The sequence below is a fragment of the Hemicordylus capensis genome, chromosome 1 (assembly GCF_027244095.1).
Source record: "Hemicordylus capensis ecotype Gifberg chromosome 1, rHemCap1.1.pri, whole genome shotgun sequence".
NCBI classification, from domain to species: Eukaryota; Metazoa; Chordata; class Lepidosauria; order Squamata; family Cordylidae; genus Hemicordylus; species Hemicordylus capensis.
In genome coordinates this window covers 238,666,644-238,693,187 of record NC_069657.1, presented here as the reverse complement: position 1 = coordinate 238,693,187, position 26,544 = coordinate 238,666,644, and the positions used below count along the sequence as shown (strand labels likewise).

At 42.8% G+C, this 26,544-nt stretch overlaps 1 protein-coding gene across 20 annotated transcripts in view; it reads left to right on the top strand.

Moving 5' to 3' along the window:
* Positions 1–26,544, top strand: part of LOC128339466 (microtubule-associated protein 2-like) — a 416,732-nt gene that overhangs the window by 42,509 nt on the left and 347,679 nt on the right. For 2 of the 20 annotated variants that reach the window (XM_053283450.1, XM_053283449.1), the window contains exons 2-3: positions 7,649–7,820; positions 8,684–8,834. The exons of the other annotated variants lie outside the window; for them this stretch is intronic. The gene's annotated coding sequence lies outside the window, so the exon portion shown is untranslated. The remainder of the gene's footprint in view (positions 1–7,648; positions 7,821–8,683; positions 8,835–26,544) is intronic. 20 annotated transcript variants of the gene reach the window in all.

The following is a 26,544-nucleotide window of genomic DNA, read 5'->3' as shown; positions in this document are numbered from 1 at the left end:
CCTTAAAAAGCGGAGATGGGGGCCCCTTAGCCCCTTGCCTTTTTCTTCTCTGCCCTCCCCCAACCTGCTGCAGAAGAACTAAAATAGACTTGTGGGCGGGTAGCATTCTTGGCAAGCCCTTTCTCTCAATCCTATGCAAATAATATCATACACTCTCCACACTTTGATCAGAAGCCAGCAGCTTGCCCCTGAGTCAGGGAAGGGAGAGGAGAGAGCAAAGAGCGAGCTATTTCCCAGCAAAGGCAGGGGCTCACGGGCCCAGGGATACCACTCCAATGGCTTTTTCAGTTTAGTAATGCTGAACTGTGTAATTCCTCTTGTGTTTTTGTACATTAGCGCCTCTGAAAATTTTAAAGAAATCATAATGTACTTTCAGTACAAAAGTATTTCTAATGCAAATAGGCTAATTGCAAGATTACTATTTTCTTAAATTATTTATTTATTTATTCAATTCGATTTGATTTGATTTGATTTATATACCACCCTTCCAAAATGGCTCAAGGCCAAAATTATTAGCTTTTCATTGCATCTTTGCCAAGTCTATATGAAAAAAGGAAACATTATGTCTAGTTTTTATTATTATTAATTTATCATATTTATATACCGCCATATCTATCTATCTATCTATCTATCTATCTATCTATCTATCTATCTATCTAGGCAGTGTAAACAATGTAAAACATAGCCAATATAAAACAGAATACACTTAAACTTTCACAGAATAAAAGCAGATAAAACAAATTCACAGAATAAAAGCAGTTAAAAAGTTTTAAATTAATTTCAAAAGCCTGAGAATACAAGTGTGTCTTGAAGGTTTTTTTAAAAAGCAACCAGAGAAGAAGATGCTCTTATTTTGACAGAGCATATTCCAAAGCCCTGGGGCAGCCACAGAGAAGACCGGGTTCTGAGTCGCCACCAAACAAACTGGTGGTAATTGCAACCAGACCTCAGCAGATGATCTTAATAGGTGTCACTGTTGGGGTTCATGACAAAGAAGACATGCTCTTAAGTACCCTGGACCCAAGCCATTGTGGGTTTGATAGGTAATAACCAGCACTTTGTATTTAGCTCAGAAAAATATAGGCAGCCAGTGCAGTTCTTTTAAAACTGGTGTTATATGGTCCCTTTGGGTTGTCCCAGAGACCAGTCTGGCTGCTGCATTCTTTACCAACTGTAGTTTCTGGACTTCATACAAAGGCAGCCCCATATAGAGTGCATTACAGTAGTCAAGCCTGGAGGTTACCAGCATATGTACCACTATGCTGTACATGGTCATTTACCTCCAGAAATGGACATAGCTGATTGTGAGGGCTTGGCCACAGCTGGGGGGGGGGAGAGAGAGAGAGAGAGAGAGAGAGAGAGAGAGAGAGAGAGAGAGAGAGAGAGAGAACAGGAACAGGAACAGGAACAGGAACAGGAACAGGAACAGGAACAGGAACAAATAATGAAAAGTTCAGTTAGTAAGAGTAGAAAATTCAAAATACAAAACAAGCTTGCTCTCTCTGCCAAGACCTAGCAGGTTCCAGTAGGACAAGCTCCCTCAATTGCTACCTTCCCTACCAGTTTCAGCTGTTGGTGTTTCAGCCTTCTGGCTCACACAACACTCAGCCTTCCTCCTCTTGGCCATTTAACTCTCCCTTTTTTCCAGTTCCAAAAGGATACCTTAACCAATCAGGGAGTTTCTTTCCTCAGGCAGTCAGAAACTTTTGTCTATGCCTGGAGACAACCAATCACAAACACTTTGTAACTTTCCCTCCAAAACTCTACAGCAGACTTGGCCGTTAGAGGATGCTACATTTTAACTCCTGCAGAGCTTGGAGGGAGCACAGAACAAACTGAAGAAAAACAAACCATAAAACATAATGAGAAGGAGTCATTCCTTTACACTGATGTATCAGCTGAAGGTGATAAAAAGTGCTCCTGGCCATTACCTCCGCCTGAGAAACCAGAGAGAGTTTGGGATCTAGGAGCACTCCCAAGATATGTATTTCTTTTTTTGTGGGGAGTGTAACCCCATCCAGTGCAGGCAGATATAAACCATCTCTCGGGTCCTGGCCCCCCAAAATCAGTACTTCCATCTTATTCGGATTCAATTTCAGTTTTTTATCCCTCTTCCAGCCCATTACTGCCTCCAGTCAGGCATTTAGAGACGTTATGCCATTTCAGGATGAAGTTGACATGGAGAAATAGATCAGGGTGTCATCTGCATATTGATAGCACCCTGCAGCAAACCTCCTGATGATCTCTCCCAACAGTTTCATGTAGATGTTAAAGAGCATTGGAGACAGTGTGGAGTCTTGTAGAACTCCATATAATAACACTTGCTTTGCAGAGCAACTGTCTCCAAGCAACATCATCTGGAATCTACCAGAGAGATAGGAACAGAACCATTGTAAAACAGTGCCACCCAATCCCACCTCCCTCAGGCACCCCAGAAGTATACCATGGTCAATTGTATTGAAAGCCACCAAGAGATCCAAAAGGATCAGCAGAGTCACACTCCTGTCAATATCTAGTTGGAGATATCCATCAGGCCAATCAAGGCAGTCTCAACCTATGCCCACTCAAAAGCCAGTTTGAAATGGGTCTAGATAATCTGTATCATCCAAAACTGCCTGGAGCTGAGAGGCAACCACCCACTGAATCACCTTGCCCAACCATGGAAGATTGGAAATGGGTCTGTAATTAGTTAATGGAGGGATCCAATGCAGGTTTTTAAAAGTAAGATTACAAAAGTACAATTACTAGATGAAATAAAACAAGTTGGGCAAGGGTCAAGAGAGCAGGTTGTAGGGTGCACAGTTCAAAGCAGTTTGTCCATATCCTACAGGAGTCACAAACTGAAAGTGATCCAATCTAATTCTATAAGAGGAGTTGCTGGACACCTTTGTAGTAGACCCTGAAATAACCATGGAATCTAGTTCAGCCTGAATACTTGAGATTTTATCCACAAAATCCTTTTTAATCCTTTTCGTTAGGTGCTTTTTAAAAAAAAAAAATGCTATAGGGCCTCAAGCGTCACATAGCTTAGGGCCTCAGCATGTCTTAATCTGGCCCTGATGCCAGGTGAAGACCTTTCTGATCACTCAGGCTTTTAAAAACTGATTTTAAAAAGTTTTGTACTGTATTTTGTATTTCCTATTTTATATCATAATTTGTTCATTTTGTGTTATGTGTTTTAACTGGATGATTTTATTGTATTGTTGTGAGCCTCCCAGAGAATGATTGGTTATGGGATGACTAACAAATTAAGTTTGTTATTACTCCTCTTTGGGACTTTTTTGAAAATTGTGGAGACCGGAGGCCTATTCAAACATTACATTGTACATGTGTACAGGTGCCTGTACACATATACATATTTTAGTGTCAATTATATTCATGTGTTCACTTTAAAACTGAACTTGGGTACAGGCCCTCAAATGCAGGCTACAGATAGGAAGCATACTACCATACATGCTTGTTGAACATAACGTGAAGAACTATACGTGCGTACAGATCTGCACATGCATACACTGTACACAGATTGTTCATGTGTTGAACATAATATGTGAACAGGGTACACCAGCAGAGTGTGTACACCAGCAAAGTGTCACAATACACCAGCAAAAATCTGCTGTGAGAGTGGAGAGAGAGAAACTCTCTTAAGCCTGCTTCTTGCTTATACATTTTCTGATGAGGTTATAGTAGCAGTATTCTGAATGTCTATAAGAACTCATCCTACCTAAAAGTGTGCGGCTTGAGTTGCATTTGATTGCTTAGCAACCTTAGCATGTCTGCCAGCCTTCAGGTGGAGTGGGTTTGGAAGTAATTTGTGCTTCCTTATTCCAGTACAGACACCTGAACCTCTCTCAGCTTTAAATGACGGTCTTCATTCTCCCCTATTTCTAATGCTTGATTTTAAATAGAGATGAGAAAGACCAAAGCTCCTCAATTTTTAGCCCGGTGTTTACTCATTCTGTGCAATCCACGTCAGAATATGTCACAAGCAAAACACTGAAGTACGTTACTAACTATTAGTCCTGGAATGGAGGTCAGGAAGGAGTGGTAGAATCAGGAAGCTGAGAATTTTAACAGGCATTAGAGGGACGGAACCAGCTTGGATGGAGCAAATAGGCAGGGTGGCGGGCAGAGATCACAGGAGCAGGAACTGAGAGCATGGCAGTTAACTTCTTGCTCAGATAAATGGTAGAAGGTGGCCTGGAAGTATTTATAGAAAATACCTCTGTTTGATGGTCCTAAATTTCCCGGCAATCAATTTCATGGGATGACCCCTGGTTCTAGTGTTGTGTGAGAGGAAGAAGAATTTCTCTCTCTCCACTTTCTCCACACCATGCATGATTTTATAGACCTCTATCATGTCTTCCCGCAGTCGTCTTTTTTCTAAACTAAAAAGCCCCAGGTGTTGTAGCCTTGCCTCATAAGAAAGGTGCTCTAGACATTTAATCATCTTGGTTGCCCTCTTCTGCACCTTTTCCAGTTCTACAATGTCCTTTTTTAGATGTGGTGACCAGAATTGTATGCTGTACTCTAGGTGTGGCTGCACCATAGTTTTGTATAAGGGCATTATAATATTAGCCATTGTTTTTTTTAATCCCCTCCCTAATGCTCCCTAGCATGGAATTGGCCTTTTTCACAGCTGCTGCATATTGAGTCGACACTTTCAATGAGCTGTCCACCACGACCCAAGTTCGCTTTCCTGGTCAGTCACCGACAGCTCAGATCCCATCAGCATATACTTGAAGTTGGGGTTTTTTATCCCAATGTGCATCATTTTACACTTGCCAACATTGAACTGCATTTGCCATTTTGTTGCCCACTCACCCAGTTTGGAGATATCCTTTTGGAGTTCCTCAAAATCCGTTTTGGATTTCACTACCCAAAAGAGTTTGGTATCATCTGCAAATTTGGCCACCTCGCTGCTTACCCCTACTTCTAGATCATTTATGAATAAATTAAAAATCACCATTCCCAGTACAGATCCCTGCAGGACCTCACTTCTTACTTCCCTCCATTGTGAAAACTCTCCATATATCCCTACCCTCTGTTTCCTGTCTTTCAACCAGTTAGCAATCCACACGTGTACTTGTCCCCTTATCCCATGACTGCTAAGTTTTCTCAGGAGTCTTTGATGAGGAACTTTGTTGAAAGTTTTTTTGTATACTATGTAGGTATCCTATGTCAACTGGATCACCTTGATCCACACACATGTTGACACTCTCAAAGAACTCCAAAAGGTTCATAAAGGGAGATTTACCTTTGCGGAAGCCATGCTGGTTCTCTCCCAGCAGGGCCTGTTGTTCTGTGTGCTTTATAATTTTATCCTTGAGGATGCTTTCCATCAATTGGCCTGAAACTGACATTAAGTGAACTGGCCTGTAATTTCCCGGATCACCCCGGATCCCATTTTGATAATCGGTGTTACATTGGCTACTTTCCAGTCATAAGAACATAAGAACAGCCCTGCTGGATCAGGCCCAAGGCCCATCTAATCCAGCATCCTGTTTCGCACAGTGGCCCACCAGATGCCGCTGGAAGCCACGGGCAGGAGTTGAGGGCATGCCCTCTCTCCTACTGTTACTCCCCTGCAACTTCTATTCAGAAGTATCCTGCCTTTGAGGCTGGAGGTGGCCTATATCCCTCCGACTAGTAGCCGTTGATAGACCTCTCCTCCATGAAGTTATCCAAACCCCTTTGAAGCCATCCAGGTTGTTGGCTGTCACCACATCTCATGGCAGAGAATTCCACAAGTTGATTATGCGTTGTGTGAAAAAGCACTTCCGTTTGTTGGTCCTAGATTTCCCGGCAATCAATTTCATGGGATGACCCCTGGTTCTAGTGTTATGGGAGAGGAAGAAGAATTTCTCTCTATCCTCCAATACAGAGCCCGATTGCAGGGATAAGTTATATATTTTAGCAAGGAGGTTGGCAATTTCACATTTGAGTTCTTTGAGAACTCTTGGATGAATGCCATCTGGTCCAGGCAGTTTGCTAGTTTTCAGTTTTTCCAGATAGTTTAGAACATCATCTCTTGTCACTTCTATCTGACTCAGTTCTTTAACCTCCATCCCCAGAAATGAACAGGTATATGCTCAGTATCCTCTGCCGTCAGGGGCGTATCTAGGGTAGGGCAGGCAAGGCACATGCCCCGGGCGCCACTTGAAGGGGGGCGCAATTTTGTAAAATTAAAAAAAAATTAAAATGGCTACCGAAAACAAAATGGCCACTGTGCATGCTCAAATGGCCTCTGTGAGGCCCTAGGCCATGCCAGGCCTCACAGAGGCCATTTGAGCTTGCATGGCAGCCATTTTGTTTTCAGCGGAGATTATATATATATATAAATGGCCACCGCACATGCTCAAATGGTCCCTGTAAAGCCCTAGAGGCCAGCGAGGGGAGGAGGAACCTTTGCAGACCCACCCCACAGCCTTTAGGAAGCCCCCGAAGGGGCTATAGATATTTTTAAAATTTTAATATAATATAAGTCACTGTACACATATTCAGTTTGGCACTATGTACAGAGAATCAGGGCTTGTGAATAATGAGCTGAAGCTTATGAGCTAGGATTGTATTCATTTGCTCTTACTTTGCATCTTGTGACAAGTGAGTTAAATGTGATGTCTTAATAATATGGCTATTAATGGTGAGTTTGTCTTTGATTCAGTGTGAAATCCATAATATTAAGGCCCACTGGGAGTTTCTTGCTCTCTTTCTCTCATTTTAACTGTCTTTCTGAAATATATTATAGATATATAAAATAGAATATATTCCAAGCTGTGACACAGTTTACTCTGCATATCCTTTAATTATTTTCAGAGTATCTGGGAAAAGCCAAATTCTCCATTTATTTTTAAAACTTATGTAATAGTGATGCTACAATGCATAGTAGAGAATTAGACAGGCACTTCTGTTTAGTTTTCCAAGTATACCTCCACATAGTATTTGGGTATTTCATGAGCCCCAGCATACTGAAATTTGTAGTTTTCCAGCACTTTTTGGTCTGGCTACACCCACAGCTAAATAGTTTTTGAAATATTAAAAGATTAACGAGCTTGACTTGTATTTTTGAGCTGATATTATGGTAAAGTTATCTGAAAGATGGGTGTCGGATGTTTGGACAGGGGGCGCAATTCCATTGCTTGCCCTAGGCGCTATTTTCCCTAGATACGCCTCTGTCTGCCGTGAAGACGGATGCAAAAAACTCATTGAGCTTTTCTGCAACCTCCATATCCTCCTTAATAATCCTTTTCACTCCCTCATTGTCTAATGGTCCAACAACCTCCCTGGCAAGTTTCCTGCATCTGATGTATTTAAAGAAGTTTTTGTTATTCCCCTTGATGCTTTTAGCTAAATGTTCTTCAAACTCTCTTTTCACCTCCCTTATTGTCACCTTGCACTTCTTTTGCCAGAAGTGCAAGGTGAAGTTTGTGTTCCTTTCTGTTCTCTTCATTTGGACAGGCCTTCCAATTTCAGAAGGAAGTCTTCTTCCCCATTATGGCTTCCTTGATGTTACTTGTTAGCCATGCTGGCATCCTCCTGGACTTAGTGGTCCCTTTGCTCCTTTTGGGTATACAATCTAACTGGGCTGCTAGTATTGCGGTAAACTCCATGCATTTTGGAGTGAAGTCACTCTCCTGATTTTCCTTTTCAGCCTTCTTTTCACCATACTCCTCGTTTTGGAGAAGTTTCCTCTTCTGAAATTCAAAGTGTCTGTGTTAGACTTCCTTGGTGATCCTCTTCCTGCGTGTATGCTGAATTTGATCGCACTATGGTCACTGTTCCCTAAAGCGTCGATGACACTGACATCACACACCAGGTCCTGAGTGAGTTCACGCAACAACTTTTTGTGTGAACACAATTCTCTTTTGTCTGTGGAAGGAGCTTCCAATAATGGAGTACCCCTTTGTTGAAAGTCTGGATGCTATTCAGTAGTATTCTGAATAACTATACGAACTCATCCTACCTAAAAGTCTGGATTGAGTTGTCATCTATTCACCATGTAGGTGACATTAGACACCATGCTAGTGCCATCAAGTCCAGCACAGCACATAGCTCTTGGTGATGGTCAGCCAAGCTGTGTGCTTCAGAGGGTGGTCAAAATATAAATGTTCTGCCATGTAAAATAAAGTAATATCTGTGGAATCGAGCTGAGACTGGGAGGCACATTTCCATTTGTTTTTATTAATCTGTATTTCTTACTCTGACAGATTTTAAATTAATATGAGCTTTTGAGCAGATGGCCATGCTTTAGAAATAGTCAAGTGTTGACAACTGATTAATGTTGTATGTATCTTGCATACCAGTCTGTTGTTCTCTAACAGCTGCCTGTTTTATGTTGACTAGAGATTAATTTAAGGGGAAATGTGTGGGAATTGCTGCGGGTCATATAGCCTTTGATTACTTCTGTGTCGTAGTTTGTTTTTTTAAAAAACTGAACAATGGCATCTTCACATGACTTCCGAATACAGAAGAGCCAGCAAAGACAATATCTTGGGATTTCATTTAATTTGGGTTTTGTGCTTCTGATTGTACTAGGCCAGCCAGCCAGCAAAAGGAATACCAGTTGTCAAATGAAAAAAATAAAGTACATCTCTATAAAATGTCAGCTGGTATATTGGAAAAGGTTTGGATATCCTAATCCTTGGCTTTTTCTTCTTCTCAGTAACCATCTTTCATTATTTTCCAGAGTCTCTTAGAAACATATAGAAGAGTTGAGCTTAATTCTCCTTGCTTGTGATCTCTGAGCTGTGACTCAGCACTTTCTCTTTGTTATGAGGCTGTGTGTGAAGGGGAACTAAAGATAATGCTCTTATGGAAAACACCAATAGCATTTCAAGGTGAATAATATTTTTCTTTGTTAAAGTTTTAAAGCTGCCTATCAAATAGATGTGGATTATCTCTCTCTGCTTCAGAACTATCTAGGCCTGGGTTTCTCAGAGTGGGTCTGCCTAAGGCGGCATGAGCTACTGAAAGAGGATCATGAACTTCTCCCGCCTGTTTCCACACCTATTTTGACAGTATTATTAGAGCTGGTCTATACAATATTTTTACCATGTGGTTCAGCATTTCTGTGGTGAAATGCTGAACATTTCACACGCCAGCCATACTGTGAACCGGAATTCAAGGCATTAGTTTGGGGCCATCATATAGAGACCTTCCCTGCTCCTGCTGGTTGTGACTACCTTTGGTGTGTGGGTTTAGGGTACAATTTTCTGTGACGGTCCCAGGTTTTGTGGTTAATTCTGGGAGGTAGGGCATTTGATGAGATGAAGATAAGATAACCATCCTTGTAAAAGTAACATGTAGACCAGTTCTGACTGAGCTAAGTGATAGAGTGCTATTTTGCTCTGTTTCCCCTCCATCCATTAATATTGTATGGCTAGATGCTGTGGCATGAATGTGATTTTGCTCCAACCATCTGTAGAGCTACATTGTGATGGGTCCAGTGGGGAACTGGTTTCCCTCGCTGAAGGTGCCTACTAAAATGAATAAATTTGGATTGTATTCATATGGGCATGGCTCAGGAAATCCACTAGTCTACTTGTCCTTGATGAGTAAAAATTGATGCCTGACAAGTGAAAAATGTCCTGACAAGTAATATACCAGCATAGCTTGAGGAAACATCTGACAAGTAAAATATTTTGTGTGGCTGGTGAACTGAGCCAACATTTTTTGACCCCCGTGTTATGAATGTAGATGAGCTGTCTATCAATTGTATACATACCATGTTTGTGTCAAATTACAGCAGGTTAACAGTTTGTGCAAATTAATGGGTTTGGATACTGCTACACACATTTGACTTTTTCTTGGAACTATTTAATTCAGTCAACTTAAAATTATGTGTTTTTAGTAAATAATAAATGTTGCTCAATAAATGTTGTTATAAATGAAATAATAAATGTTGCTCAATATTTACTTCCTTTACTTTATTTGAAAACCCACTTGTGAAATCTGGTAACACTAATCTAATAGTGAGCTCAAAAAGACCCATGTTGCCATCTCCCCCTGCCCTCTTTTATGTTTATTTTTTAATGGATTTGGCAGAGACCCTAGATTTAATGTAAAATATAAAATTATTTTAAGGATTATTATTGATAGTATGCCAGTTGAATAATATAGGGATGATGTCTGACACTGTAATGAGACCTGATAGCCTTCAAGCAATTATTCCTTCAAATAAAATATTCATACACTTCCCCCTTCAACTCAAATATCTCCTGAAGCTATGAATAAAAAGATAGGATGGTTAGCAGTTTAACACTCCCTTATATTAATTGCTGTATCAACATAAAGGAGCTATTATGAGACTTTTTACCATCTGGGGGTCATTTACTATGGACATACAATGATTTACTCACCCTATTTACATTCGTTGGGGTCTAATTTAAAACTACAGTTTTTCTGAAGGGTTATTTTAGACCCACATGAAAGGTTGCACAGTATGGAAAGGGTTACTAAGGTCTTTCACACAACAATTTGGGGTATTTTGCAGGAGGAAAGAACCCCAACCCTGATTCCCACCGATGATTAGAGCCTCCATTTGGTCACTTCACCACTCAGATGACTGCAGCAACTTCTTTGTCCATAAAGAGAAAAGGGGAACTAGGTCCTTCAAGTATCCCATGATGTACTGTGCTCCCAGTAAAGAGACAGGTCTTAGTACAGCATCAGCTATCCACGACTGGCCCCTCTAGCCACTGAACTCTGTGATAAACATGGCCTCCGGCAGCCGAGAACAATTTTAAACAGTGAATTCAACATAAAGTCAAACTCTAAGGTTATGCAGCTGCTGTTTTTGTCCTCTCTTAGTTAAAATCAAGGTTAAAAAGTTAGGCTGCTGCCTACATTTGAGTAGACTGAGTTGGAGGGCTTCGGCTTCCTGTGAGTTCTCAAGAGCAGCAAAAACTGGGTTTGCTGCCTTTTATCTTTATGTTGGTTGTGAGAATGAGCTCACGAATCAGTTGATCCAATTACTGTAGGAGAATACATAGAGTGTGGTGTTACAGTTTTGTAGGGGAGATGCAAAGATAGGAAGGGTTGAATGTACATAAATGCAGTTTTATCTCTTTAAAACAGTATTGGGAATGAGGATTAAGGGATGAGGCAAACGAAAACTCCCAGAAGCAGTAAAGTTTGAGGAAGGATTTGAAGGGAGACAGAGAGATGACAATACCTGTTCAGAGAAGGGGCAATAGGCTAGAATGGGTGGAGTCATGAGAAAGAGCACGAGACCTTTGGATGGTTGAGGAGCAGAGGTCATGAAGAAGGATATACAGTAGTCCCTCGACCTACGAACTACTCGACAACCAACGTTTTCGACTTACGAACGACAAAAAAGACCGGAAGTAGTTGGCGGTTTAGATTTGGCTTCCTCGACTTACGAATTTTTAGATGCGGTTTCCTCGACTTACGAATGTTTCCAGACCTCCGTGGGTGCGCTTTTCGACCTACGAAAATTTCGACTTACGAACGTCCGTTCGGAACGGATTAACTACGTAAGTCGAGGGACCACTGTAATGAGAAACAAGGGCCAAAATAGAGGGTGGTCTGAGACTATGGGGAACTTTAAAAGTAAGTTCAAGTAGATTGAGTTGGACACAGAAGGGGACGAGAAGCGATTTGAGGGGAGGTGTCACTGAGTAACAGGATTGGCAGCAATGTGTTTTTGGTTTTCCAGTTTACCTTACCTGTTTGTTTCTGCCAATTTTCTCCACTAAAGCTAGACAATAAAGAATTCGCTAAATCTGTACACATGAATGGGCACAAGTCTTTAGGCTATAAATAAAATAATCTACTTGTTACAAAATTCTCACAGAGTTTATCGGCCAATGGAAATTTTAGAGTGATTGAATGCCTTCTCTGGTATTCTGGTTGAATTGGGGCCGGCATTCATACAGCAGCTCTGTTCCCAATGTTTGCCCTCCAGCAACTGGTATTCAAGGAACACTGCATCTGAACTTTGAAGTTTCATGTTTCTCTCATGGTTCATATAATAATAATAATAATGGTTCATAACCATCGATAGACAATGAATTTGTCTAACTCTTTATTAAAAGTAGTGGCCTCAGCTAGTGGCCATCACTGCATCCTATGACTGAATTCCATATGTTATTACTTTTGTCTGTTCTGAATCTACTGCCAATACGTTTCATTGTGTGATCCCAAGTACTTGTTTTGGGAGAGAAGGATGAAAATTTCTCTTTGCCTGTGTCCTTAACCCTGTGCATAATGTTATAAGGCTCTGTCACCACCACCTCATTCCCTGTCCTAAAGTAAAGTTTCTCAAAGGTTTCAGCCTTTCCTCATCAGCAGGACTGTGCAACTTTGACCCTCCGGCTGTTTTTGGACTTCAGCTCCCATCATCTCCAGCCACAGTGGCCAATAGTCAAGGATTGTGGCAGTTGAAGTTCAACATCTGCAGGAGGACTGAAGTTGTGCAGCTTTGCTCACAGGGAAGGTATTCCAACCCCCTGATCACTTTGGTGGCCCTTTTCTATATCTCTTCCAGTTCTAGGATATCCTTTTTGAGATGGGGTGGCCACAATTGTACGCAGCATTAGAAATGCATTAGAAATGCAAGGGCACCATAGATATTTACAGAAAGGCATGATGATGCCAACCATTCTGTTTTCGGTCACTTTCCTAATTATTCCCAGTGTTGAGTTTGTCTCTTTCACTGCCTGCTTGCTGTCATGACACGCAATGCAATGTTGGCACTTACAACCTGCCAGGCCTGCTGTGCACATGAAAGGCATACTCAGCGGCAATTGCACAATAACTTCAAACAGTGCATAGGGACTTCTGCAGTGCTACTTCCATTAGTGTGATGCAAGTGCCTGCATACTGTTTCAAGTTGTTGCACAGCTACCTGCCTCCTTGGCACTGCTGGGGCTGCCTTTCATATGTGCAGCAGCCTTAATGAGTCGGAATCGCCAACTTTGCATCACATGTCATTTTGGCCACTGAGTTGAAGGAGCTAAACACAGAGGGCAGAATACAATTTGCAAGAGCTTTAGATCAAGCCATGGCAAGCTTTTGCTTCCATGTCACAGTGCATGGAATTCCAACATGTGGAATTCGGAATCAACTGTTTATTTTAGAATCAACTCTGAATCCCCTGCTATTCAGGTCAATATTTGTTTGTTAGGTAGAGACCATGAATTCATGGCCAAACCGGAGCTTGTCTCCTATAATATTATTGTTCTAATTCAGAGTAGCTTTAGAAAACAAACTCTGGAGATTCCAACATTCCATGTTATACGAGAACAAGTTGAATATCTAACTGATCATTAAGATGCATTCTACCTATGGAGAGTGAGGAAGGACTGCAAAATCAGACACAGGGGAAACAATCAAATGTTCTCATTGCAACATTTGTTGTATATTGTCCTGTAGTAAATATTATCTTTGTTCAGCTTAGAAGGCAAGGTAGTGGCAAGTGCAGTCAAATCTTAAGTAACATTCCTGGTGGTGATGTTGGGAGTTTGCTCCTGAATGAGCAAGTGTACCTTGAGCAGACTGGCCAGCTTGCATTCATGGTTTTCTCTGCCCAAAGGTTTCACAGTGGAGATGGTTGCATGTCTATTGATGAGCTGCTTACACTGTTGTTTAATGAAAGCAAAAAGCTACATCTGTAATTCTTTGTTGAATTAAGATGCTGGAGTTCTTAGTAGCAATTTTTAATTTGGACAGAAAATGAGACATATTCTCTTTTCAGTGACCTGCAGTTTACTGAAGTTTGTGTTGTGTGTACACACCAGGTTTCCTCTTTGTTTTCACTGGTACTTTATCCATCACTATTACAAGCCAGACTTGTGAGGAAAACAATGGGTGAAGGGTTGAGACTCACTGAGAAGCATTTTCTCTGAGACCAGTTCTCCCCTCCTCATGGTCTTTTTTATTTTTACTTTTAAAGAATATTTTATTATATGAAGTTACATTTTGAAGCTATTTCAAGTTATTACTATGAAGTTTTAAAGAATAAGTTACATGTTTTTATAATCAGCAACACTATAGCAACACTCACTATAGTCATTTAAACTAAAAAGGTCAATACTTGAAATTTAAAGATCCTGTTTGGAAGGGTGCAGAATTAAGCTCACATATCTCAGGGCACACGTTTTCTCACCCCAACTGAGATTTCAGGAAGATGTTTCAATTCTTTCCTCCTTACATATTTAGGGTGCCTTACAAATACTAACAGACCACTTTTCAACAAAAGTTCCCAAAGATAAGCAGCCAATCCCACCAATAGTCACAGATAAGCAGCCAATCCCACCAATAGTCACAGCCAATCCCACCAATAGTCAATAATTCCCAAAGTTCCCACATAGATAAAAATAAATAAATAAAATAAAATGGCTCCCTGTCCCCAAAGGGCTCACAATCCAAAGAAGAAACATAAGACAAACAGCCACTGAAGGGATGCTGTGCTGGGGCTGGATAGGGCCAGTTGCTCTCCCCCTGCTAAATAGAGATAATCACCTCTTTAAAAAGATGCCTCTTTGGTCAGTTAGCAGGGGATCATTAACCATTAGTGGATATCCCTACTCATACCATACACCGTACCATATCCCATTCCTCTCCTTCTCGGAAACCACCACATGAGGGACTCATGTTAGTAACAGAGGGAGTAGTTTATTATTTTTGTTGTTTACTCTTCTTACTTCTCTCTCTCTCTGAAATATATGTCCAATATGTATCCCATTGATTGTTCAGCACTCGTAGCCCTCTTGCACTGATTATCATCCCAATAACAAGATATGAGCATTACCTCAAATTCAGCTCAAGGCCTGTAGCCCAAACTTACCACAGGATGCAAAGTAAGAATACAATGCCAACCAATAGTGGCACCAGAAAAGAAAATTGAGGAGCAAAGTGCATGTATGAGTGTATGAGCTGTTTCCCACATATTATATTTCTGAAACAGATATGAGGTTGGGGTGGGGCAAGCCAGTTGTCGGGGTGTGTATGTGCTTCCCCCTATTGCACCCCCTCAAGCCACCCTTGATGCCAGCTAGTTTTCATTGGTCTGAATAAGAGGAATCTTTTGTAAGCTCATATAGCACTTAAATCATTGTTCTATATTGCATTGCATTATCTCATTTTCAGTACACCTTTTCCTTTAAATATACAAAGCAACATGTTTCACACTGCATCTCTGTTAGTGCGTTAGAAAGGTTATCTAATGCAGCTAGGCAGTTTTTTGAACTGGGACTTCTCTTCCACTGATGTCATTTTCTGTCGGAGGAGAAGTTCCTTGGAGACACTACTCATTGTTTAGACTTTCTCAACGCCCCAAAGCTATTATGGTACAGGTTTTTCAACCCAGCCCTCACATAATGTGGAGAGAATCAATGCCTAAAGAATGTGGGTGGAGAAGACGGCGACAAGGGGGGTTCTTGAATCCTCTGCACAGTTGGCCAGTGTTTTCAAGAAGAATAAGGAAAAACACATACAGCACTGCTACTTATTAAATATGTTGTATTCAGTTTACACAGATTATTATGCATGTTGTTAATTCAAGTTAAGGAGAAATGGTCCTGGGGTTTCCTGCAACCTCAGCACACCTCAGTCAACCTATGTAAATTGATTTTTACTAGCAGTGTCAAGTGTACAAGAACCAGCTGGAGACATCATAAGCCATACTAGCATTTCCATTTAAGCAGCAAATTATAGCTCTTCCCCACTGAAGCTTGTCAGGGATTTGAAGCTGAAGCTCTTTGTTTCCAGAGATTTTAATTGCTCCAGTGCAAAGATTAAATTCTAAAATTAAGTCAGAGTTCTTTAGAGTCAGAGTTCTTTCTTTTTGAAAAACCACCACTACACAGGAAGTGATTCATAGGAATATTTATTTATTTATTTATTTATTTATTTCCCTTTTGAAAGTGAGGTGACTATTGGTGGGATTGGCTGCTGAATTTGTATCTCTGGTCTTGAACCTTTGAGACATCTCTCCAAGGCCTTGTTCCCTAGAAGTTCAATCAAGCTGGTTAAGATAATCAGAAGTGGGGGCGGGGGGTGGGTGGCGGCAGGGAACTGTGCCTTGATAGCTCCTCTTTTGATTATAGTAGTGTGAGGGTCAGCATTACTGCAGGTGCATGGCTACACATGGATGGAGACTGGGATCTGTAGGGGCTGACACAAATGAATTCTTTTCAGTACAAAACAACAACAACAAAAACCCACATGTGCAAATCTAAATGTTATGGTAAAATCTAACCTAGCTTTCCCCCGATAAGCTAGTTTTCCGTGTGCAGGATTTTTTTTTAATGGTGGCGCAATTCAAACATGTAAGATCCCACCTGCAGTCCTAAATGGTGCAGCCCAGACACAAGTTTACCATCTCAATGAGAAGTAGACCAGAGACAGCTATTTCTATGTCTTGTGGGGACTGTTTGGTAGGGATGTGTGTGAACCGGTTGGGTGCCATGGGGAGGGGGAGGGCGAGCAGGATCGTTAAGTAAAAGAGCAGGTCCTTACCTGCTCTCCACTGCCACATGTAGGTTTCTGCTGTGGTGGTGCCTGTCCCAAGTTCCCCCGCACGGCAGCACCAGCATGTACATGGTGTCTGCACATGCGTGGGTGCCATTTGCATTGTCAGCAACATAATGCTGACCATGGAAATGGCGCCCATGCATGCATGGATGCCATGTGTGTGCTGGCGCCGTGCAGGGCTACTTGGGACAGGCACCACCACAGCAGAAAGCTACATGTGGGGGCGGAGAGCATGTGCCCTCCTTTTTCTTAATGATCCCACTCGCCCTCCCCCTGCCCACGGCGCTGAACCGGTTCAAGGCTTGTCTGAACTGGTTCAGCACCAAACCAGTGCATGAACTTCAGTTCATGCACATCCCTACTGTTTGGTGTTGCTGTGCTTGCACACACAAAAATAAGGAAAATATCTTTACCATTGAAGAATACTGTGCTTAAATTTGGTTAATGATGAGTTTTCTTGGGAACTCATGTTTTGAAATAAATGCCCTTTTAATATTATAGGATCTTTGCACGATAGACATTTGTACAGCATTCACATCTGTCAATGTATTACCAAAAATGGTATCTGGGAAGAAGAGGCAACTTCTGTACTGTGGGTTCTTAATATGACAGATGATTGCATCTGCTTTGTCAATAATGCATTGTAAGATAATTAAATAAATAGTGCGAAGGAACTGGGGTGATAATACTAAATTGCGTAGCCTGCTGTCAGAAGCACTCTTATCCCCAGACTTCAGGGCCCAAGTCCAGGGCCTCCACACCCCCTGGGGCCCCCCAAACTGACTTTGCTTAAAAACTCCATCAGTCAAAGGAATCACTTTTCAAGTTGAGTTACAATGCACAATTTTCCTAGTTCAGATTGAAAGGATCACAACTCTTCCAGACATTCGCTAAACACAACTGTGCAATATGTCAATTGTTTAGACATCATATAATCCGCAGCCACTGATTTAGCAAGTTATTTTCTAATCAGTGTTTAGCACGTAATTCCATCTTTGCTTCCCCTAGGGGTGGTCCAACATTGTGCTACCTAAGGCAGAAGATAATATGATTACTCCCCCATCTGTGGATGGGTGCTCAGCATTCTCAGCTATGATGGCAAAGCATCAGTGACTGCATGGGAGCACATTCAGATTATGCCACCAAGCAAGGGTGGGGGCAGGGGGCATTTCTAGCTTGTTTCAGAGGGGAAAGAGGCACACCCCAGCAGGGCAAGGAGGGGGGAATGAGCAGCATTTCCCAGTGGGGTGAGGGAGGCTGGTGGCAGCAGGTGGCAGGGAGACCCATGGGGTGGTGCCAGTGGTCAAGTCAATGCATGCCACTTCCTGTGGTCTTCCTCTCATCCGCACTTCAGGCAAGTGCTTCGTGCAAGGATAACTCCTGGTTTCCCCATGGCTCGCTGCTCACTACTTCTTGTAGACCCTAACTCCTTTGGCTACTCTGTCATCTTGCCTAGAGCCACCTTGCCTTCTGGGTTCCATGGCATCCCTCCTTACCTCCTTAACTTGTTGGAAATTCTCTGTGGTGAGAGAATCTCTTTCTCATTATAGCAGAGGCACAGAGGCACAACACAGCAGAATTTGCTTAGGCATGCATGTATGCTGAGAGTAAAGTAACTTGGAGTAACTTGGAATAGTTTCAAATCGATATATAAGGCATTTATTAAGGAACTCCATTCTAGATAGGAAAGTGAGGAGTTAGGATCTCTAATCTATCTATCTAGCTGGATGCAGATGGATTCTGCATCTTCTCTGCACACATGGTGCAGGGAGAAGAGCTTGCCATGTTGCAAGGTAGAAGGGCAGGTAGGGAAGAGAGAGAGGAAGGAAGTTAATCCCTAAGAGTACCAATCTACATTTCAAAGGGATAGTGTCAGAGCAGTGGAGAAGGGGTGACCAATGTCTTGACCCTCTAGCCCTCTGACTCACTAGTCTACTGTCTGAGACAAGAGACAGTGCAAAGTCCTTTAACTTCCAACACTAACTCCTTTGGCTACTCTGTCACCTTGCCTAGAGCCACCTTGCCTTCTGGGTTCCATGGCATCCCTCCTTACCTCCTTAACTAACCGTCTCCCTGACCCCCTTCATGTTCTCTGGGGAATCTATACTGTAGACATAAAAACTGGTTGGTCATTCCCCTCTCTTAAGGAGCTGTAGTTTTGTGAAGGAATTAGAGATTTCTGCTAAACCCTGATAGCTGCTGGACAGAGACAAATAGTATTAAGTCAGTGGCACTTTCGTATTTAGCCGAGGGTGAATAGTTGCCCCTCTTCAACTCAGCACAACGTCCCTCCCAGTGGTTGTTGTGGGTGCCACTTTTGTGTTGTTTCTTAGAATGTGAGCCATTCTGAGATTGAGAACCATCTTTTCCTAATTTTTCTCATCCCTTCTGCTATGTAAGCCCCTATCTGAACTTGCTGAAGCGAAGTAGATTTAGGTTTTGTCTGTGCTTGGAGAACTCTATGCACAACACCATGCATGGTAGAAAGGTGGGGCACAAATGTAATAAAGCAATGTGTGTGGCAGGGAGGCAGTGTGATAAAGAGATGGGGCCCAGGAACAGCTCCCCTTACAGCCTGCCCTTCCCCTACTCTCTCAGTCTAACCCACCTCACAGGGTTGTTGGGAAGATAAGGGAATGACCTTATATGCTACCTTGAGCTCCTTGGAGGAAGGATGTAATAAAAAAAGTTATTAATTTTTCTCCTAACTTAGACTAGTTAGCTGCAGAGTTGGAATTGTAACTATTTTCTAGGTTTTTAAAAAGCTGCCTTGCAGTGGGACAAAGAGCATGAGTAGCCCAACCTGACTGCTATCAGCTCCTCAGGACCAAAGGCAGAGGGTCTTATGCAGTCTCTTTGCCAGAGATATTTAAAGTGCAATTACCAGGGATTTAATGTGGCATTATACACATGCAGTACCTATGCGCACCCCCTGAGCCCAGCTCAAGTGCTTCAGCTCTTTCAGAGCCCAGTGGAGGCATTGTCTGCTGAAATTTGCCAGACTCTTTCTTTGTTTTATAGGCACACAGGCTCTCACGAGTCCTTTCTTCTGAGGGCTGGGATTTTGTGCATGTAAGAATTTATTTATGTCTGAGAACTGACCTTGAAAAAGATATTCTACCTAAATTGTGTGTTAGAGCTTACTTTGAACACCCCCTTAAAGTTTCCCCTCAGTGTGATATCTTTTGGCAAAGAAGGGTGATCTAGCCAGAATCCTAGTGTTGAAAATGATTATACTTAATGGCTTGTTGCTATATCTAATTAAAGTGTTTGCTTACCAATTGGTAACAATCACGGAACATCAGCTACTGGCATTAGCTGGAATTGGAAATCCATTGTATAATGTATACATCTCAGCAAATGAAAGTCTGTAACTCAGAAGTTGTGGCTTTTTAAAAATCAGTGCTCTGTTGAGAGGCTCAGGCTGTAGCTCCCTCTGCCTAAGCATACAGATTATTATTATTATTATTATTATTATTATTATTATTATTATTATTATTTAATTAATTAATTAATTCAATTTCTATACTACCGTTCCAAAAATGGCTCAGGGTGCTACAGATGATCTCCTGATCTCTATATAATCATTACCTTCTTTCAATCCAGTTTGTGGTGGCACTGCTGGAAGGCCAGGCAAAATTTTCCCTCCCAGGGGTTGCCAACTGGCCAGGACAAAAAGAAGTGGGGGGCAGGGGAGCCTGGCTTGCTCCTGTCCCTTTAATAGAGGTATAGTCTTCAGAAATCAGCTGGTGAAGTTTTTCATGGCACGGTGCTAAACGGATCTGCTAATTGCTAGAGATCAAATTGCTGTTAAAGGCAGCTACAGGGTCTCCAACTCAAAAGCTGATAATCCTACCAAAGTCTGTTTAGTTTGTGACTAAGGTTTTTCAAGCCCAAAGCTGGCTGTAGGCCCAGGCAACATAGAAGTAGTGATGAGCCTGGACCGTTCAGGAGGCTATTCTACAGGCCTCCGGACCGGTCCAGACATGGGTGGTTCGGGTTTGGGTGATTCGGGGTGGGGGGTTCCTTTAAGAGCGGGGGGAGGGTTTACTTACCCCTCCCACCACTTTCCCCCTCCGGCGCCTGTAGTTCTGTTAGTAATTGTGGCAGCAGGATACCTCCCTGCCGCCCCTTCTCCTGTTTGGCTGGCAAAGGCTTCAATAAGCCTTTTGCGTGCGCGTTGCATGCATGCATCACGTCTCCGTGACATGCATGTGCGTGTGCGGCCTCCCAGAAGCTGCGGGCGAAGAGGGGGGAGGTGAACGCTTGCAGCCCAGCCAGCGGTGGCTGCTACTGCCACTGCTTCGTGCATGTGGTAACTCTTTTGCTGGTGTCCCAGTTCGCCACCATCCAGCCGGCTGGAACCTTGCCTTGTGCCCTCCCACCAGACTCCTCTCTTGCAACGAGAGCAGCCGAGTTTGAGCTGCCAACTAAAAATAAAGCAGCAGCGAGAAGAAGGCTGAATGTGGCTTCAGAGACGTGAAGCGTGCGTGCGCGTGCAAAAGGCTTATTGAAGCCTTTGCCAGCCAAACGGGAGAAGGGGCGGTAGGGAGGTATCCTGCCGCCCCAATTATTAACAGAACTACGGGCGCCGGAGGGGGAAAGCAGCGGGAGGGGTAAGTAAACCCTCTCCCCGCTCTTAAAGGAACCCCCCACCCCAGTGCCGGTTCCGTGCACACCCCTACATAGAAGGTGGTTACTATGTCAGTCCAGGGGTCTCTCTGTCCCTGCTGCCCCATCTAGCACATCAGTGCTGATACACGTACAGCACTGTGACAGTACAGTCATCCCTCGCCAATGGCTAGGGTTCCGTTCTAGCAAAACCTTGCCATTGGGAAATTCACAATTGCTGAGGCATTAAAGTCTATGGGAAACGGTGGGTTAGAGGAACTGCAACTTCAAAAAGACCTGAAAATAAAGGAAAAATGCCCCCCAAAATCACAAAAAAATCACAAAAAATCCGGTAATATTGCCAAGAGCCACTAAGAAGAATGAGCAGTCGAACCTCTCGAAATTTTTGAACCCCAAACAATCACTCAAAGGCATTTTAAATTGGCAAGGGAAAGCAAGGTCAGCAAGAGTCAACAAGAGGAATGAGGAGATCAAACCTCTGAACCCCTCCCAAATCACAGAACCCTCCCCAAAATCACTAAAAAACCTCACCAACCGTGGATACTTGGGTCGCAGTTGGCAAGACATGTCACAATTTCCCATGGTGACAGTGCGGTGTAGTGGTTAGAGTGCTGGACTAGGACTGGGAAGACCCGAGTTCAAATCCCCATTCAGCCATGAGACTTGCTGGGTGACTCTGGGCCAGTCACTTCTCTCTCAGCCTAACCTACTTCACAGGGTTGTTGTGAGGAGAAACTTAAATATGTAGTACACCATTCTGGGCTCCTTGGAGGAAGAGCGGGATATAAAATGTTAAAAAAAACACAAAAAACCAAAAAAAATCACATATACTCAAAACCGTGGTTGGTGATACCGTGGTTGGTGAAGGGTATCACGGGAAGACGGGGTAGTTGTGACTCCTGCTAACCGAACAGAGACGCACTTTTTAAAAGTGGCAATTCTCTTTATTTAAGAGGGGGAGAACAACTGGCTCTATCCATTCCCAGCATGGCATCTGTCCAGTAGCTGTTGCTGCTGTCTGTCTTATGGTTCTTTTTTTAGATTGTGAGCTCTTTGGGGACAGGGAGCCATTTTATTTATTTATATCTATGTAAACTGCTTTGGAAACTTTTGTTGAAAAGTGGTATATAGATATTCGCTGTGGTTATGAGAGCCGCTGTATGGATTCTGCTCGGCATAATGCCCCTCCAGTGACTGTTGCCAGTGCCTTCTCTGTGTGTTTTAGATGATGAGCCTTCTGCGGATAGAGAACCAGTTTCTTGTACCTTTTGCTATGTAAACTTCTGATAACTCTTTAAATTTAAAAATTATATTTTAAATAATTTAATCAAAAGAAGTACAACATCCCCAGCAATGTTCCCTCTAATAGGGATTGCAAAGTCCCATTTGTTTCAATGACTTGCAGCCTCATGCAGCTAGAACCTGGGCTCTGTGGTGACTGAGAGTGCAGATAGAATCCAGATTTTCAACATGTCGGTCCAATTCCTCAGCTGCACAGCAAACAATGCTGTCACAGAATACTTCCCAACAGCTGCTAGATCTTTCTGCAGAGTAAACTGTGTAGGGTTGCCAGCTTTTGTCTGTCCCTATATGCCTTTAAAAGCTGGGGACTTGAAGGTATTAAGTAGGTAAAGTGTCTCTCTTTCACTTTCTTCTGCTGATAGGAAAACTTCCCGTTTCTTCTTTATATTAAATTGCTTTTAAAGGCATAAGAAATGGGTCAGAAAAAAAATTGTTATGACCTCGAGAATATGCTTCCCACCTATCCCTATAAATGGAATCTTATTAATCATTCTGACCAAATTAAAAGAGGAGAGGAGTGGTATATATGAATATTTGTAAGAGGAGGAGGAGGAGGAGGAGGAGGAGGAGAGGAGCAATGGACATATGACGATGAAGAGAGATTGAGGTTTGTGGCACAGAAAAAGGTTGAAAGAAAAACAAGTGTATAGAATTGCCAGGCTTCAACCTGGGGATCAGAGTTCCCTCTAACAGGAATATCCCATCCGTGCACATTTTGAAGATTTATTTTCACTTTAGGTTCTGTGCACTATGATCCTGAACATGTTTACTCAGAAGTAAATTCCACTGAGTTCAGTGAAATACACTCTCAAATAATATGTGTGTTTAGAATCTGTTTTCATATACAGTTAATAGTACAATCCTATCCCTGTGTTTACTTATAACTAATTCTGCTGAAGTAACTCCTACTTCCAAAATAAGTGTGAATAGGCTGAAGAGGTTCTAGCTGACAGGGCTGCTCTAATCTCAGCCACAGGCTTGTTGAGCAGCAGAGTGCAAGAGGAGTGGGCAGCAATTTTTGTTGCTCTCCTGTCCCTCCAAAAGTGCTTTTTGGCTTCTAGAATATGGCCCTGAGGGCTGCCCACGGGGCCATATTCTAGAGGCCAAAGAGCACTTTTGGATGGAAAGGACAGCAACAAAAATCACTCTCCCCTTGCTCTGTGCATGCACTCTGCTGCTTGACAAGCATTCAGCTGAACTAGGCACAGCCCTTGCTGCAAGGAGACAGCTCCTGTTCTGCTCTTCTAAACACTGCACTAGATAGCAGTCACAGAGAGCAGGTTTGGTTTTAAATAACTAGTCAGGATACCACCTGCATGTTCTTGCTTGTATTTTAGGGACTGTAAGGGCTAGACATATTTGTTTTTAAAATGGAAACCTGGCATTGGAGTGCACTAATGCTGCAAATGAGCACTGGGGACATGCCTGCAATCTGTGCAGTGCCCTGCTATCCAATATGGCAACCATAATGCAATGGCAAACACGAATCATACTGCCTTCATCTGCACACTGCCTTCCATTCTTCTGTGGAGGAAATGAGTCATGTTTGCCAAATTTTGAATTCTGGCTGGATTTGTTACATTTTACTTGCTAATTGTCTTTCCTCTTTGGATGCTGAAGGTGAGGCAGACGGAATGGTAACACCTTCTATTTTTCCTTCCACAGCCTAACCAGAGATGAAACATGTTAATCAGTCTGCATTTCCCTAAGGATAAATTGCAGATGTGGGCACAGTGCCCAGAGTAATAAAAACAGAACCAGTATTTTTTGTTATCATCTAAAGTCTGGGGAAACAACACTAAAAGCTTAAACAAAAAAATTGTGTCAATATGATTAAACCTCCCTTTTCTTCTCAACTCCAGAGCTCATACAAACACCATAATTATACTAGTTGTTCTCCCTTAACCAGTTATCTGGATGTTATCATTAAATACAATTTGCCTTGGAAGTAGCTCATTAAACATTCTGGCTCCTCCCTCTGCGGTGGTGAAATATGCATTTGGTGATTAGTTATTAAAATATTGGGTTGCTATTAATGTGTTCAGGTTTGAGGTTGAGTAAAGGAAGTTTGCAGTCACTGAATAAAAGGATTCGCCTTTAGAAAGGCCAAGTGTTTAGAGGGATGAGAATGTCCTAGTGGTTAAGAAACTAATTTAGCAAATAAGCGTGGGGTTAAAAAAGAAGAAGAAACAATTTCCCCCTCCTTCAGTGCCAGTTATCAGGCTTTGAAGACCGTGGCAAGCTGCTTCAGGGCTGAATGCAAGAAGCTTAACTTTGGAATAAGCCAGCAGCACAACTTAAGGTTCAGCCTAGAACAGGGGTTCCCAGTCTGTGGCGCTCCAGATGCTGCTGACCGACAACTCCCATAACCCCCAGGTACAATTTATTGGGTCTGGGGGTGATTGGAGCCGTAGCTCAGCAACATCTGGAGTACCACAGGTTGGGAACTCCCTGGTCTAGAACCCACTCTAGGGAAGGGTGGATTAGGTTAATATGTGGAGTAGGAGCACTGCAGGAAAGCAGCAGATAGAACCAGCAGCAGAGCAGGAGGGGCTGGTAAGGCAGGGATATCCTGAGCTTGCAACAGAGCAAGTGGCCAAGAAAGTACAGGACGGACTCTTGCTCTGGCAAGGAGCTAGAGGTGCCCCGGAGCCAATATAGCCAAATGCAGTTATATGTTTTAGGAACAAAGGAAGCTGCCATATACTGAGTCTGACCCTTGGTCAATCTAGCTCAGTATTGTCTACCCAGACTGGCAGCGGCTTCTCCAGGGTTGCAGGCAGGAATCTCTCTCAGCCCTATCTTGGAGATGCTGCAAGGGAGGAAACTTGGAACCTTCTGCTCTTCCCAGAGCAGTGGCTCCATCCCCTGAGGGGAATATCTTGCAGTGCTCACACATCAAGTCTCCCATTCATATGCAAACCAGGGCAGACCCTGCTTAGCTAAGGGGCATGTCATGCTTGCTACCACAAGACCAGCTCTCCTCTGTCTCAGTTGCAGAGCTGGGGCAAAGTTGGGTGTTGGTCTTAGAGTGCGTTTGTAGTTTTGCTCCAGCATTGTGAGGGCTGCTGCAGTGCTCTTCCTTCCTTTGCTGCTGGAGTAATGTGCTGTGTCGCATGGGAGGAGCCATTGTAGCTGCTCCTCATGCCAATGTTTCCTTCCTTTTTAGGAAGTGGATGCTGGCGTGGAGAGGAGCTCTCCCTTGGGCTCCTCTCACACACAGCCTCACTTCCCTCAGTTTATCCCAGTGAGGTGGGATTTAGTGCTTCTGCAGCTGCTTCTACCACAGTGTTTATTGCAACTTGCCCTTCCATACTTTATTGTACATCGTAGACAGGGGCAGCGCCACTTCCATGCTCTGTACAGGGCTTAGCACATCATTAACAATAAGTACATGTTTATTTGTAGTAGTAACACTTTGACTGGCATCCTAACACGGCACGCTAGCGCAAGGCTGTTGTGCTGAGGGTGAAGCTTGCATCCAAGACTAGGGTTGTGCTAGCGCCCATCTTTGCATTTGGGCAACAAGGCATGCAGTTTGCAATGCAACTCGTGTGTTTTGCAAGGAAAAGGACAACTTTGAAAATCCGTGAGATTTACACTGGCACAACTTTGTTGCGAAAGCACAGCATTGGGATGTCCACCTTTGTTTCCCCCAAGAAATTCACGCCATACTTCTCTGCAGAATATGAGGGTATGTGACACCTTGGAGATATATTAGTTATTTTCTTATTTAATAAGGAAGAATAATTAGGAAACATTTGATCTTTTTTCAGCAAGTAACAAAAAGTCTAAGAGTGACATACTTTAAATAGTTTGCTTCATTTAACGTTTTTTTGTGTGTGGTACACAGCATGTCTTTGAGCAGAGAGCTGGTCTTGTGGTAGCAAGCATGACTTGTCCCCTTAGCTAAGCAGGGTCCACACTGGTTGCATTTGAATGGGAGACTAGAAGTGTGGGCACTATGAGATATTCCCCTCAGGGGATGGAGCCACTCTGGGAAGAGCATGTAGATTCCAAGTTTCCTCCCTGGCAGCATCTCCAAGATAGGGCTGAGAGAGATTCCTGCCTGCAATCTTGGAGAAGCCGCTGCCAGTCTGTGAAGACAATACTGAG